Here is a 14,057-nt window from a genome sequence, read left to right on the forward strand (position 1 = left end):
CTAGCTGACATTTCTGACACTTTTGGGGGGACCAGTGACGTTACTACAGTAATCAGTGCTAAAAATATGCACGGTTACTGTAATAATGACACTGGCAGGGAAGGGGCTAACACAGTGGGTGATCAAGGGGTTAAATGTGAGTCTAGGGGAGTGATTCTAACTGTATAGGGGCGTGGCTTTTGAAAAGATCATAGAGACCTGTGATCCCATATAGAAGGATCACAGGCACTCTATGATCATTCCAGGGAGAAGAACGGTCAGCTGTGTTTACAACAGCCGACCGTTCTTCTCTCTCAGCGGGGAGCGATCGCAGGTGTCAGACGGCAATCGGATCTTCCTGACACCCACATCGACTTATAGAATTGTTGAATATCCGCGCTCTCACAAATTAGCAGCCATCATTAACCACGGTGTGATACAAGAAATAAAAGACAAAGTGCAGCGCTTATAACTTAAAAAATTGCATATAATATAAAAAAAAAAACAAATTATATATATATATATATATATATATATATATATATATATATATATATATATATATATGAGTCCACTCCAAGATGGCATGTAGGGTTGTATAATCCACCAGCAACACCCTTAATATGTGGCAATCCGTCTATTCAGTGACAAGGACAGTGAAGACCTCCACCACACACAGAGTAGCCGATTGGCCTCTTACCAGATAGTTATGACCACCGCTCTCACAATGGTCATACAACTCTTGATGTTACAAAGCTGGACAAACGACCCAGGAAGCCTCCAATAGGTACTCCCAAGAAATCCAGATATCGAATCCCAGATCAGGAACAATCAAGCACCGTCACTCCCCAAGGTTGAAAAAAAAAACGAGGGGAAGATCATGGTGAAGTACGTTTCAACAAGTGTATTTATTGAAGATAAAATGCACTCACCAAATATATCATCATAAAACAGCCTTAAAATGCAAAAACCGCTGTGTAGCAGTAAGATCCTTCCAGTTTGTGATGTCGACCCGCGCTGAAACTCCGCCTACATGTTTCGCAGGCAACTGCGTCATCAGGGGGGGAGTGGTCAGCGTCAGGAGACGTCAATAAATAGTAACTTGGACCGGAAGAGGAAGCAGAACCCCGGACATGCCCGCTAGCGTCACACAGGAACCGGAAGGACCCTCTGAAACGCAGAAGATGAACAGAAGGAACTCGTGGACCCGCATCGACTTCCCCGCTGACAATCGGTGGCGCGCGCGTGCCCCCTAGCGGCCTTCAGGAGAGCGACGTCGCTTTGCCTGTCAGTGCCACCCTGCCACAGTAAAGAGGCGGAGGGTGGTCCGGGACTGGTTAAAGTGTCATTAAACTCAGACTATAAAAAACAATTATTAGATTGTGGGTGTCAGGCGGCAATCGGAGCCACCTGCCCCGTGCATCGGAGTCCCCGCTGCCGAGTGGGGGCGGGGTCGCTGCCGGCCCGTGACCGACGTAGACCTACGTCGGTTTGCGCAGGACTGCCTCAGTAAAAAGGTGGCGGGCAGTCGGCAACCAGTTAATAAAGCCTGATATTGAGGATAATGCACTAGACAGGTGTGCCCAACACAGCCAAGATAACAAAGAAGTGGCTACGGGACAACTCTGTGAATGTACTTGAGTGGTCCAGCCAGAGCCCAGAGTTGAACCCGATTTGAATATCACTGGAGGGATCTGAAAATGGCTGTGCACCGACGCTCCCCATCCAACCTGATGGAGCTTGAGAGGTCCTGCAAAGAAGAATGGGAGAAACTGCCCAAAAATAGGTGTGCCAAGCTTGTAGCATCATACTCAAAAAGACTTGAGGCTGTAATTGATGCCAAAGGAGCTCCACCATAGTATTGAGCAAAGGCTGTGATAGATATGATTTTTTTTAGTTTTTTTTTATTTTTGATAAATTTGCAAAGATTTAAATCAAACTTCTTTCACATTGTCGTTATGGAGGATTGTTTGTAGAATTTAGAGGAAAATAAGGAATTGAATCCATTTTGGAATAAGGCTGTAACATAAAAAAATGTGGAAAAAGTGAAGCAATGTGAATACTTTCCAGAAGCGCTGTACATTCCATAAAACAATGGGGTTGTTTTACTAAAACTGGAGAGTATGTAAAATCTAGTGCAGCTCTGCATAGTAACCAATCAGCTTCCAGGCTTTATTTTTAAAGCTTAATTGAACAAGCTGAAGTTAGAAGCTGATTGGTTATCATGCACAGCTGCACCTGATTTTGCACTCTCCAGTTTTTGTAAATTAACACCTATGTGTGTGTAAAAATGCATCATGAGTTAAATGACATATATGATCAAAAGTTTGTGGACACCTCACCATCACACCCGTATGAACTTGTAGGACATCCTATTCCAATTCCATGGTCAATGTTATGGAGTCCACTTTTGCAGCTATACCATCCCCCCCCCCCCACTGTTCTGGGAAGCCTTTCCATAATTTTGTAGGGTATCTGTGAGAATTTGTGGCTATTAACCACGTCTGGACTGTAAGGATTTGCCCACTTAATGACCAGGCCATTTTTTGTGATTCGGCATTGCGTTAATCTAACGGGAAATTGCGCATTCGTGCGACGCTGTACCCAAATAAATTTTTTTTTCTTTTAATTTTTGCGCTATAAACAAAAAAAATGGCGACAATTCTGAAAAAACAAAAAACATATTTTTCACTTTCTGCTATATAACATTACAAAAACAAAATGTAAAAATCAAAAGTTTTCATCATTTTAGACCAATTTGTATTCTGCCACATATTTTTGGTAAAAAAAAAAAAAAAATCACAATAAGCGCATTTTGATTGGTTTGCGCAAAATAAGGGAAAGATTTATGTCATTTTTATTTATTTTACTAGTAATGGCGGCGATCTGCGATTTTTAACGGGACTGCAACATTGCAGCGGACAGATCGGACCCTTGACTGACATTTTTACACTTTTGGGGGGACCAGTGACATTACCACAGTAATCAGTACTATAAATATGCACTGTTACTGTAATAATGACACTGGCAGGGAAGGGGTTAACCTAGGGGTGATCAAACGGTTAAATGTGAGCCATGGGGGTGTTTTCTAACTGTGGGTGGAGGGGGCTTGTGAAATGATTATAGAGACCTGTGATCCTATATAGAAGGATCACAGGCGCTCTGTGATCATTTCAGAGAGAACGGTCAGCTGTGTTTACAACAGCTGACCATTCTTCTCTCTCAGCGGGGAGCAATCGCGGCCGCCAGCCCCATGCATTGGCATTCCCCACTGCCTAGTGGGGGCTGAAGCGTGCTGCCAGCGGCGTGCGATTGCCCCCTCAGCACCAAGTAAATGTGCGGCGGGCGGTCCGGAAGCAGTTAAGTTAAAAGAACTTTTGTGAAGTCAGGTACGAATGTTGGATGAGAAGATCTGGTTCAGAATCCAAGTAATCCTAAAGGTGCTCCAATAGGGTGGAGGTCAGGGCTCTGTTCAGACCACTCAAGTCCCTCCACACCAAACTCCACAAACCATGTCTTTATGGAGCTGGCTTTGTACATGGGGCACAATCATTCTGGAACAGAAAAGGGTCTTCACCAAATTGTTAGCACACGGTTGGAAGAGCACAATTATCTGAATGTCTTGGTATGGTGGAGTATTAACAGTACCCTTCAATTGGACACATCTGAGCTCAATCATCTGGAAGGGTACATTTGTACACATACATTTGACCATTTAGTGTAAATGGCTATAGCTAGTTGGTTCCTAACTCCCATCCTCCATAATTGTTCTGGCTCAATACCTCACGAAGAAGCAAGGATCAAAATGACACCAACACCTTGAAAATAAACAAATGGTCAATGGCAGTTTCCATTTCTTACCCCCACGGGCAGCTTAAGGGAGGTTCCTCACCTCACCATCCCTCCTTCCTATCCAACTATTTCCCTCCATCCCTCCTTCTTATCCAACTATTTCCCTCCATCCCTCCATCCTATCCAACTATTTCCCTCCATCCCTCCTTCCTATCCCAACTATTTCCCTCCTTCCTATCCAACTATTTCCCTCCATCCTATCCAACTATTTCCCTCCATCCCTCCTTCCTATCCAACTATTTCCCTCCATCCCTCCTTCCTATCCAACTATTTCCCTCCATCCCTCCTTCCTATCCAACTATTTCCCTCCATCCCTCCTTCTTATCCAACTATTTCCCTCCATCCCTCCATCCTATCCAACTATTTCCCTCCATCCCTCCTTCCTATCCCAACTATTTCCCTCCTTCCTATCCAACTATTTCCCTCTATCCTATCCAACTATTTCCCTCCATCCCTCCATCCTATCTAACTATTTCCCTCCATCCTATCCAACTATTTCCCTCCATCCCTCCATCCTATCCAACTATTGCCCTCCATCCCTCCATCCTATCCAACTATTGCCCTCCATCCTATCCAACTATTGCCCTCCATCCCTCCATCCTATCCAACTATTTCCCTCCATCCTATCCAACTATTTCCCTCTATCCTATCCAACTATTTCCCTCCATCCTTCCATCCTATCCAACTATTTCCCTCCATCCCTCCTTCCTATCCAACTATTTCCCTCCATCCTTCCATCCTATCCAACTATTTCCCTCCATCCTATCCAACTATTTCCCTCCATCCCTCCATCCTATCCAACTATTGCCCTCCATCCTATCCAACTATTTCCCTCCATCCTTCCATCCTATCCAACTATTTCCCTCCATCCTATCCAACTATTGCCCTCCATCCCTCCATCCCTCCATCCTATCCAACTATTTCCCTCCATCCTATCCAACTATTTCCCTCTATCCTATCCAACTATTTCCTCCATCCTATCTAACTATTTCCCTCCATCCTATCTAACTATTTCCCTCCATCCCTCCATCCTATCCAACTATTTCCCTCCATCCTATCTAACTATTTCCCTCCATCCTATCCAACTATTTCCCTCCATCCTTCCATCCTATCCAACTATTTCCCTCCATCCTATCCAACTATTTCCCTCCATCCTATCCAACTATTTCCCTCCATCCTATCCAACTATTTCCCTCCATCCTTCCATCCTATCCAACTATTTCCCTCCATCCTATCCAACTATTTCCCTCCATCCTTCCTTCCTATCCAACTATTTCCCTCCATCCTTCCATCCTATCCAACTATTTCCCTCCATCCTATCCAACTATTTCCCTCCATCCCTCCATCCTATCCAACTATTTCCCTCCATCCTATCCAACTATTTCCCTCCATCCTTCCATCCTATCCAACTATTTCCCTCCATCCTATCCAACTATTTCCCTCCATCCCTCCATCCTATCCAACTATTTCCCTCCATCCTATCCAACTATTTCCCTCCATCCTATCCAACTATTTCCCTCCATCCCTCCATCCTATCCAACTATTTCCCTCCATCCTATCCAACTATTTCCCTCCATCCTATCCAACTATTTCCCTCCATCCTTCCATCCTATCCAACTATTTCCCTCCATCCTATCCAACTATTTCCCTCCATCCTATCCAACTATTTCCCTCCATCCTTCCTTCCTATCCAACTATTTCCCTCCATCCTATCCAACTATTTCCCTCCATCCTTCCTTCCTATCCAACTATTTCCCTCCATCCTATCCAACTATTTGTTCTTTATTGCACAATGAATATAAAATGTCACAAAACCCCCCAATAAGCAAGAAACCAGTAAGGGAACCAGGTTCTGTGTGCAATATTGACACAAGCCCTCTGTGTCATAATTGAGGTGATGTTCCGTAAATATCTGAATTGCCTTCATGTCAGAGTAGCTTTGTGTGTTTCCTACAGGTGACAATGGTGGAAGGAATCCAGCAGAATGCTGTGAGAGAATCCTCTGCTCTCAAGACTGTACAGAGGAAAAGGACGGGCCAGATACACAGGATTATCGGGTACAATACATCAACTAACCTACCCCATCTATTTCTGCAGACAGTACACGGCACCAATGTGTGACTGCACAAGTCTCTTTTTCCTGTCCCTGTAATCCCTGGTCCCATACCTGTCTGATTTCTTTTTTTTTTTTTTTCAAATATAATCTTTTATTCAGGAATTACAAATAAACATAATTACGTTTTTAAAAATAAACATAAAAGTGAAGTCAGTGCCTTAAAATAAAATACTTAATCAGCAGCTTGCAAACAATGTGAATATACAAACATAAAAAACATGTGAAAAAATAGGTTGCAGCGCTAAAACATAAAATTAGTGAACATATAGTGCATATGATCAAAAATAATGAACTCAGTCCATAAAACTACAAAAAAAGTCCATATTGATAATTGGTGTCAGTGTAAACAAGGTCAATCCTCCACCAGTGGTCCTTCACCCAAAAACAGAAATGCGCACTCACCAGACCATGTTGCTGTCTTATTAGGACAGCTAATGCGTTTTTGTATCTTATACAGCAGGTCTTGAGCCAGAAAGCAAATCAGAAGAGAGGATGACACCGGAAAAAATTCCTTCAAGTACTCCAACCAGCAGGAAGTTATATCAATAGATATGCAAGAGAGAAAATGCTTTCCATAGTGTCGTATTTATTAAAAACAACTAAAAACAAGAAAAAGCCAAATACAAAGGTCCAATCTTCAGAACATCACTTACATGAAAAGCCACCAGAACCCACAATAGCACTGGTGGCTAGGACCTCTGGCATGTAATACTGCTCTACGGCCGTTTCGCGTGAAAACGCTTCCTCCTTCCTCCGCAAAACGGCCGTAGAGCAGTATTACATGCCAGAGGTCCTAGCCACCAGTGCTATTGTGGGTTCTGGTGGCTTTTCATGTAAGTGATGTTCTGAAGATTGGACCTTTGTATTTGGCTTTTTCTTGTTTTTAGTTGTTTTTAATAAATACGACACTATGGAAAGCATTTTCTCTCTTGCATATCTATTGATATAACTTCCTGCTGGTTGGAGTACTTGAAGGAATTTTTTCCGGTGTCATCCTCTCTTCTGATTTGCTTTCTGGCTCAAGACCTGCTGTATAAGATACAAAAACGCATTAGCTGTCCAAATAAGACAGCAACATGGTCTGGTTACATACTTACATAGTAGGTGAGATTGAATAAAGACAATAGTCCATCCAGTTCAACCTGTGTAGGTGTGTGTGGCTGTAATCATCTAACATAGCCCTTAATGTCCTGATCCTTGAGATGTAAGTCTAAGAGTCTTTTGAAAGTCTCCATACTACCCGCAGAAACCACCTCTTGTGGTAGACAATTCCACAATCTTGTAGCCCTAACAGTAAAGAACCCTCCTCGTTGCCTGAGGTTAAAACGCTTCTCCTCTAATCGCATTGTATGTACTCGAGTCCTCATGCAATTCCTTCGAATGAACAGCTTTTTTTCTAAGCTGAGATCCCCATTAAGATATTTATAAATTGCTATCATGTCCCCTCTCAGACGTCTCTTCTCCAGGGAAAATAAATCGAGCGATTGCAGCCGCTCTTCATAGTTAAGGTCCTCCAACCCCCTAATCAGTTTAGTTGCCCTTCTCTGGACTCTCTCCAGCTCCAACACATCCCTCCTGAGGACTGGCGACCAGAACTGGACAGAATACTCCAGATGCGGTCGGACCAGAGTTTTTTAAAGTGGAAGGATTATAGTCTTATCTCTGGAATACATCCCTTTCTTTATGCATGCTAATATTCTGTTGGCTTTGGAAGCTGCCGCTTGACATTGCATGCTGTTGCCTAATCTATCATCAACCAAGACTCCCAGATCCTTCTCCATTTTTGATTCCCCCAAGGGTTCCCCTCCTAACGTGTATTGTGTTTTTATGTTTTTAGTCCCCAAGTGCAAAACCTTACACTTCTCCACGTTAAACCTCATTTGCCATGTCGTTGCCCACTCCGTAATTTTGTCCAGGTCATTCTGTAGGATATCTGCTTCATGCTGTGCAGTTATTGCCCTGGCCAATTTTGTGTCATCTGCAAAAACTGATAACGAACTACTGATCCCATCCTCAATGCTGTTTATGAATAAATTGAACAAGGTTGGTCCCAGGACTGAGCCCTGGGGCACCCCGCTTACTACCTCCGACCAGTCTGAGTATGCGCTGTTTATTATCACCCTTTGGACACGGCCTTTTAGCCAATTCCGTATCCAATAGCAAACCCTGCTGTCGATACCTGCAGACCTTATTTTATAAATTAAGCGCTTGTGGGGAACTGTATCAAACGCCTTAGCGAAATCCAAGTACACCACATCCACTGGTCTGCCCCTATCTAGCTCACAGCTCACCTCCTCGTAGAATGCTAAGAGATTGGTTTGACAAGAACGCCCATTTGTAAACCCGTGCTGGTTACTGCTGATGATGTTGTTGTCTGTTTTTGGATGAAGGACCACTGGTGGAGGATTGACCTTGTTTACACTGACACTGATTATCCATATGGACTTTTTTTTGTAGTTTTATGGACTGAGTTCATTATTTTTGATCATATGCACTATATGTTCACTAATTTTATGTTTTAGCGCAGCAACCTATTTTTTCACATAATTACGTTTTTGATACAAAATACATCTCCATCTTAACATACAATATAACAACTCTTTTACACTTTCCGTACATTCCTTCCTTTTTTTTCCCCCTTTTTCCCCTCCCTTTCCCTCCCCCCCAAGAAAAAAAAATAAACATTTTTTATTACAATAATAATTTAAAATAATAATTTGCGGCCAGCAATGGAAAGGACATATCACTCCCTATATCTTATTTTCCTCACTTTATCCTACTATAAATTGTTTCCCTTCATCAGAGGTAATAAATTGATTCCATAAATCCCATGTTTTTTTTTTATATCTTTCCTGTCTGTTTTGTGATGCAGCAATTAATTCTTCCATTCTCCTATTATTATTATTATCCTCTATCCTATGTATCCAGTCAGCTACCGAGGGGGATTGTGTTTTTTTCCAATAGCCTGGAATGCATGCCTTTGCCGCATTTACCAAATGAGGAATAACAGATCTTTCATAACTACCTACTGGTATATCCGACACATGCATCAAGAGAAAGATCGGGTTCTCTTCTAGTTTATAATCAGTGAATTTCTGAATTATAGACTTCACTCCTGCCCAGAATGGTTTTATATTAGCACAAGTCCAGAAGATATGGTACAGTGTACCTACTTCTTTTCTACATCTCCAACATAGATCTATTTCACGCGGGTACCAGCTATGTATTTTCTTAGGCGTAGTATACCATCTTGTTATAAGCTTATTATTCGTCTCCTGTATTTTTGTACAGCTGGCTGGTTTAAAGGTAAACCTCAATATTCTCTGGATCTGTTAATTTGTTAAGTCACAATTCAAGTCCCTTCCCCACTTTCTCACCCAAGGTAATTCTGGTTGATCTTCCGGGTTCGTCAGTAGACCTTATGCAATTGATAGAGTACGTAATAAATTCCCTGGTTTTACACAATATTGTTCAAATCTCGTTAGTGTTCTACCGAAACCTTCCGAATTCGGTATTCAGGCCAGATAGTGGTGTAGTTGAATTGCTTGCCAAAAAGGCATATTATATGGTCCGTCTCTATCAATCAATTTGGTAACTGAGGGCCACTTCTTTTGTATCAAGAATGACGAAGCCTGTTCCTGTTCCTGTTCTTTTTCCCTTAGTGTTGTGAACTGTCTACCATCTAGTCCCGGTAGGAACTGGGGGTTACCCAATATTGGGAACAAAGGAGATCTATTCATTGTCAATTTAGAATATATATTTAATTGCGTACAGATGCGTAATGTATTTCCTATTATTAAGTGATGTTTCAGGTCCTTAGGTATGGACTGATAGCACCATATAGCTCTCATCAAATTTACTTCCGTTTGCGCTTGTTCAATTTGTACCCAAAGTTTAGATTCAGAATGGTGCCCCCAGTCCAGAATTCTACTTACATGGGTAGCTTGGTAATATGCCCGTATATCCGGAAATGCTAGACCTCCCTTTTTTTTTTTTTTTTGGTAAAGTTAAGATTCCCCGTGATATACGTGGTCTTTTATGGGACCAGATATATTTCACAAATAAAGAATGTACCGCCTTAAAGAAAATGCTCGGAATCCTTACTGGTAACGCTCGCAAAAGATACAAGAATTTTGGCAGTACTGTCATTTTCGATAGATTGCATTTGCCAAACCATGACTGCATCCCTCCATGCCACTGTTCTAGAAGTCTCCTAGTCGTTGCTATCAAGGGCAAAAATTTGAGATCGTAAACCTGCATCAACTTCGCCGGTATATATGTCCCCAGGTATCTAACTGCCGCATAGTTCCACCTGAAACCAAAGCTGTTTTTCAATACATTTACTTGGGCTGTAGGTATCCCTACTCCCATTGCCTCTGACTTTCCAAAGTTAATTTTTAAATTAGACATAGCACCGTATCTTTTAAATTCTTGTATCAAATTCGGCAGTGAGATACCTGGGTTAGTCAGGGAAAACAATAAGTCATCCGCGTAAGCAGCGATCTTATATTGCTTTTCCTTTATCCTTATACCCCCTCAATATCTTGATTCAGATGAATCCTACATAAAAATGGCTCTAATGTCAAGGCAAACAAGAGGGGTGACAATGGACACCCTTGCCTTGTGTCGTTTCTTATTGGGAATGCGTCTGATAATAATCCGTTAGCTTTCACTCTGGCTATTGGCTCTGTATACACTCTAGTTATTTTATCTAACATCGAGTTCCCCAATCCGATGTACTTGAGCACAGAAAACAGAAATGGCCACCCCACCCGATCAAACGCCTTCTCGGCATCCATGCTCAGCACCACGTGCAGCGTCCCACTCAGGACACGTGGGAACTGCAAATGTATTATTTCTTTGTCATCGCTATATTGCATGTCATTTTGCATTTGTCATTTGTCAATCCCTGTTCATAGGCTGGTCATGTGTGCTTCATACTTCCCACCACAAGATGGGGATAGCACCACTCTGGGATATCTATCCCAGCTCAGGTTTATCTGTGGTCAGTTGTTCAGTTCAGGAAGTGAGTGTACAGAGGAGAATGTGAAGGTGACAGAAGGTCAGTCCAGAGAAGGGACAAATTGGAACTGCTTAAATCAAAGGGTAAAAGACACCAAACGGCAGCAAGACCTTTGAGAATAAAGGTGAAGGATTTCCTTAGCCACTGGCAACCTCACCAAATTTCACTGGATTCTAAAGGGACCAGGAACAAGTAAGCATTATACTGAACCACAGCCTGAGACAAGACCTACCAAAGCCTATTAACAGTGGATCAGCAGAATTCCTCTATTTACCCAGAGACTGTATTCTATCTGGATGTTTGTACTGCAACCAAAACCAGTCACAGTAAAAGTTGTGAGTTGTATCCTACCACTGTCTACCTCATTCTTCACTATTGCTATTACAACTGGTTGTACCACCATTAACGGTACTGGCGTCACGACAAATACCATCAAGGGACCCAGCCGCCACAAGCACTCTAAACACCCCTGTCATCACGGGCACCTCAACCACCATCTTGGCTGGCGTTTCCCTATCACAGAGCGTGCCCCGGAGGATTTCGTGCGGTCTTCCTCTTCACTGTGCGACCAGCCCAGGGAGGCTTTCTGCTAACCGTGAGTAAACCGATGAACTGTATTATTGCTGTCTCTCACCGACCCACCGTGCACCTCACGTGTCACCCCTGTGGTTCTGGCTCGTCGCATAAAAATTTGGCGTCACGAACAGGATATTAACCCCTGCGCCTTATCTAAAAGACTGTCGCATCAGAATAAGCCCCTTTGCTTTATTGAGAGACTGTTTACTTATTGCACACTGTGTGGGGCCACAGAACTGTTTAAACTGTTTCCAAGTCGCATGGAAATGTTATCCCAGTTATCAGCATAAAAATCGCAGCATCCAAAGTGAGAAAATCAGACGTTTGTGTGTCAACAAAACTGCTTGCTGTATTTGAATTGACTGTTTCTATTCACTTAAAATGGCTGCCGGAGACCTTCTTGTTCAAAAATTTCTGCGCCATCACTGTGGATAAGTTAGTGACACCCCCTGAAGAGCGGGAAATTTTGGTGCCACCCATTTATGCAAAATTGTCCGGCCAGCCCACCTTACCTTTGCTGTGTCAATCCTGGGAGGAGAGTGTGATAAGCGCACGCACCAGGAGTCGCAAGACTTCGCATGCGAGCAAGAAGAGAAAATAATCGCATGGCTTGCCGTCCGAGCAGTAATCGCAACCTGTCATTTGCCTCTACTATCTATAAGGAGCACTGATAGCCGAACTTTGCCAGAAACCCAAAATCAACTTTGCTGCAGCATTGTATTCAGCCGGCATTAAATTCTTAAAGGGCCATACACCCGCAAGGCAGCGGTCGCCCATAGCAACGCCTCACAAAAAGTGTCTAAAAACGCATTTGACTTGCCTAACTCTAATTCACCTGCTGTTACCATGTCTGTGCAGGAAGATGACGTGCAGCCTGACCTCAGCGGACCCCCTGCAGCAGCCGCAGTCGGTCCCAGCGCAATACCAAACCCTGCCGCACCAAGCTTAATGCCTTTAACCATGCGTTATTATTTTGGGGCCCCCTGGTTCCCACAATATTCTGGAGAAATTCATACTTTAAGGGACTTTAAAGAAAAAATTCTTGCTGTGTTCAGATTGTACCCTGTATCCTCAGAGCAACAGATGGAGATTCTTCTTGCGCAATTGGAAGGAGCTGCGCTCAGAGAAGTGAAATCTTGGCCGAGCTCAGAGAGAAAGACCATGGAGCAGATTTTTGAACGTCTCTACACCACCTTTGAACCCAGGACCGTGTCAGAGGTCAAGATGAGGTTCTTCAGCAAGAAACAGCAATCTGGTGAGTCACTCAGAGACTTTGCATTATCTTTGCAGGAATCCCTTAGAGCTGTTATCCAAGTAGACCCCCGTGAGGCAGAGAATCAGGACAAAACCCTGAAAGAACAATTTATTGAAGGCGTCAATACAGACAATCTAAAGAGCCAACTAAGAATGTTAGCCGCCCAACATCCAGGAGCTACCTTCTTAGATTTCAAAGAATTAGCTATCAGCATACTGGGAAAAAGCCCACCAACAGAACCTGTTAGATCTGTTGAAGTGCCTGTATCACAGCTGGTTACCCCTGCAAAGTCTTTACCTATAGTCAGTCAGGCAACCCAAGCTCCAGTTCCTGACGCAGTTGCCGCCTTGACTGAGCAAGTCCATTTCCTGACTAAAAGTCTGGAGAAAGTCCACCAAAAGTTGGAACAATGGGAGAAACCACTAATGCTAGAGGATGAGAAACCTGTGTCCAGAAGACTCTTCCCCTCTAATTATAGAGAGACTTTTTCCAGAAATTCTGGCGGACGCCCCCCTGACCGCACTAGTACCCCTAAGCGGCCTATCTGCACGTACTGTCACAAGCCAGGCCATACAGAAGCAACCTGCTGGCAGTTAAACAGGGAAACCCCCGAGGCCAAGGACCACCCCTCGGGAGTTAAACCAATAGGTCCAGAAGATCCCCACTGGATGCCAAGATACGTTGGATCCCGTCCTGAAGTGGCACTTCAAATAAACGGAGTTCCTTTTGTTGCCCTAGTTGACACCGGATCCCAAGTCACCACTATCCAACAAGCAGCCTTTGAAAAATACTGGGATCAAAATCAGCTTACCCAGCCTCCAGAATCCTGGCTGAGTCTCATAGCCAGTAACGGCAAACCCATACCAGTCCATGGTTATTGGGAACCTACTATTCAAGTAGGAGGAACTACACTACCTCGACAAGGCCTTATTGTGGTACGAGTCAGAGACAATAACCCTAACCCTCCAATAGTCCTAGGAATGAATGTCCTCAGGAACTGTTATGTTGAGATGCTAGAAGCCTTGCACCAGTTAGTGCCTACTGCCTCTCCTGGTTCTAAGAAGGTGATCCAACAAACCATCCGTGTACTAAATGCGCAACAGAGATTCACCAATGAAAAAGGAGAAATTTGCTGTGCCCGCATCCGGGATAAGCAACCTGTGATCCTCAAACCCAACACCGAGACTCTCTTGTGGTGCCGAGCTGTAGTCGGAATTCAAGGTCAAGACTACCAAGCCCTGGTAGAGCCTGTTGTT

The sequence above is a fragment of the Pelophylax lessonae genome (genome assembly GCF_965119305.1).
Source record: "Pelophylax lessonae genome assembly, chromosome: 2".
Classification (NCBI taxonomy): Eukaryota; Metazoa; Chordata; class Amphibia; order Anura; family Ranidae; genus Pelophylax; species Pelophylax lessonae.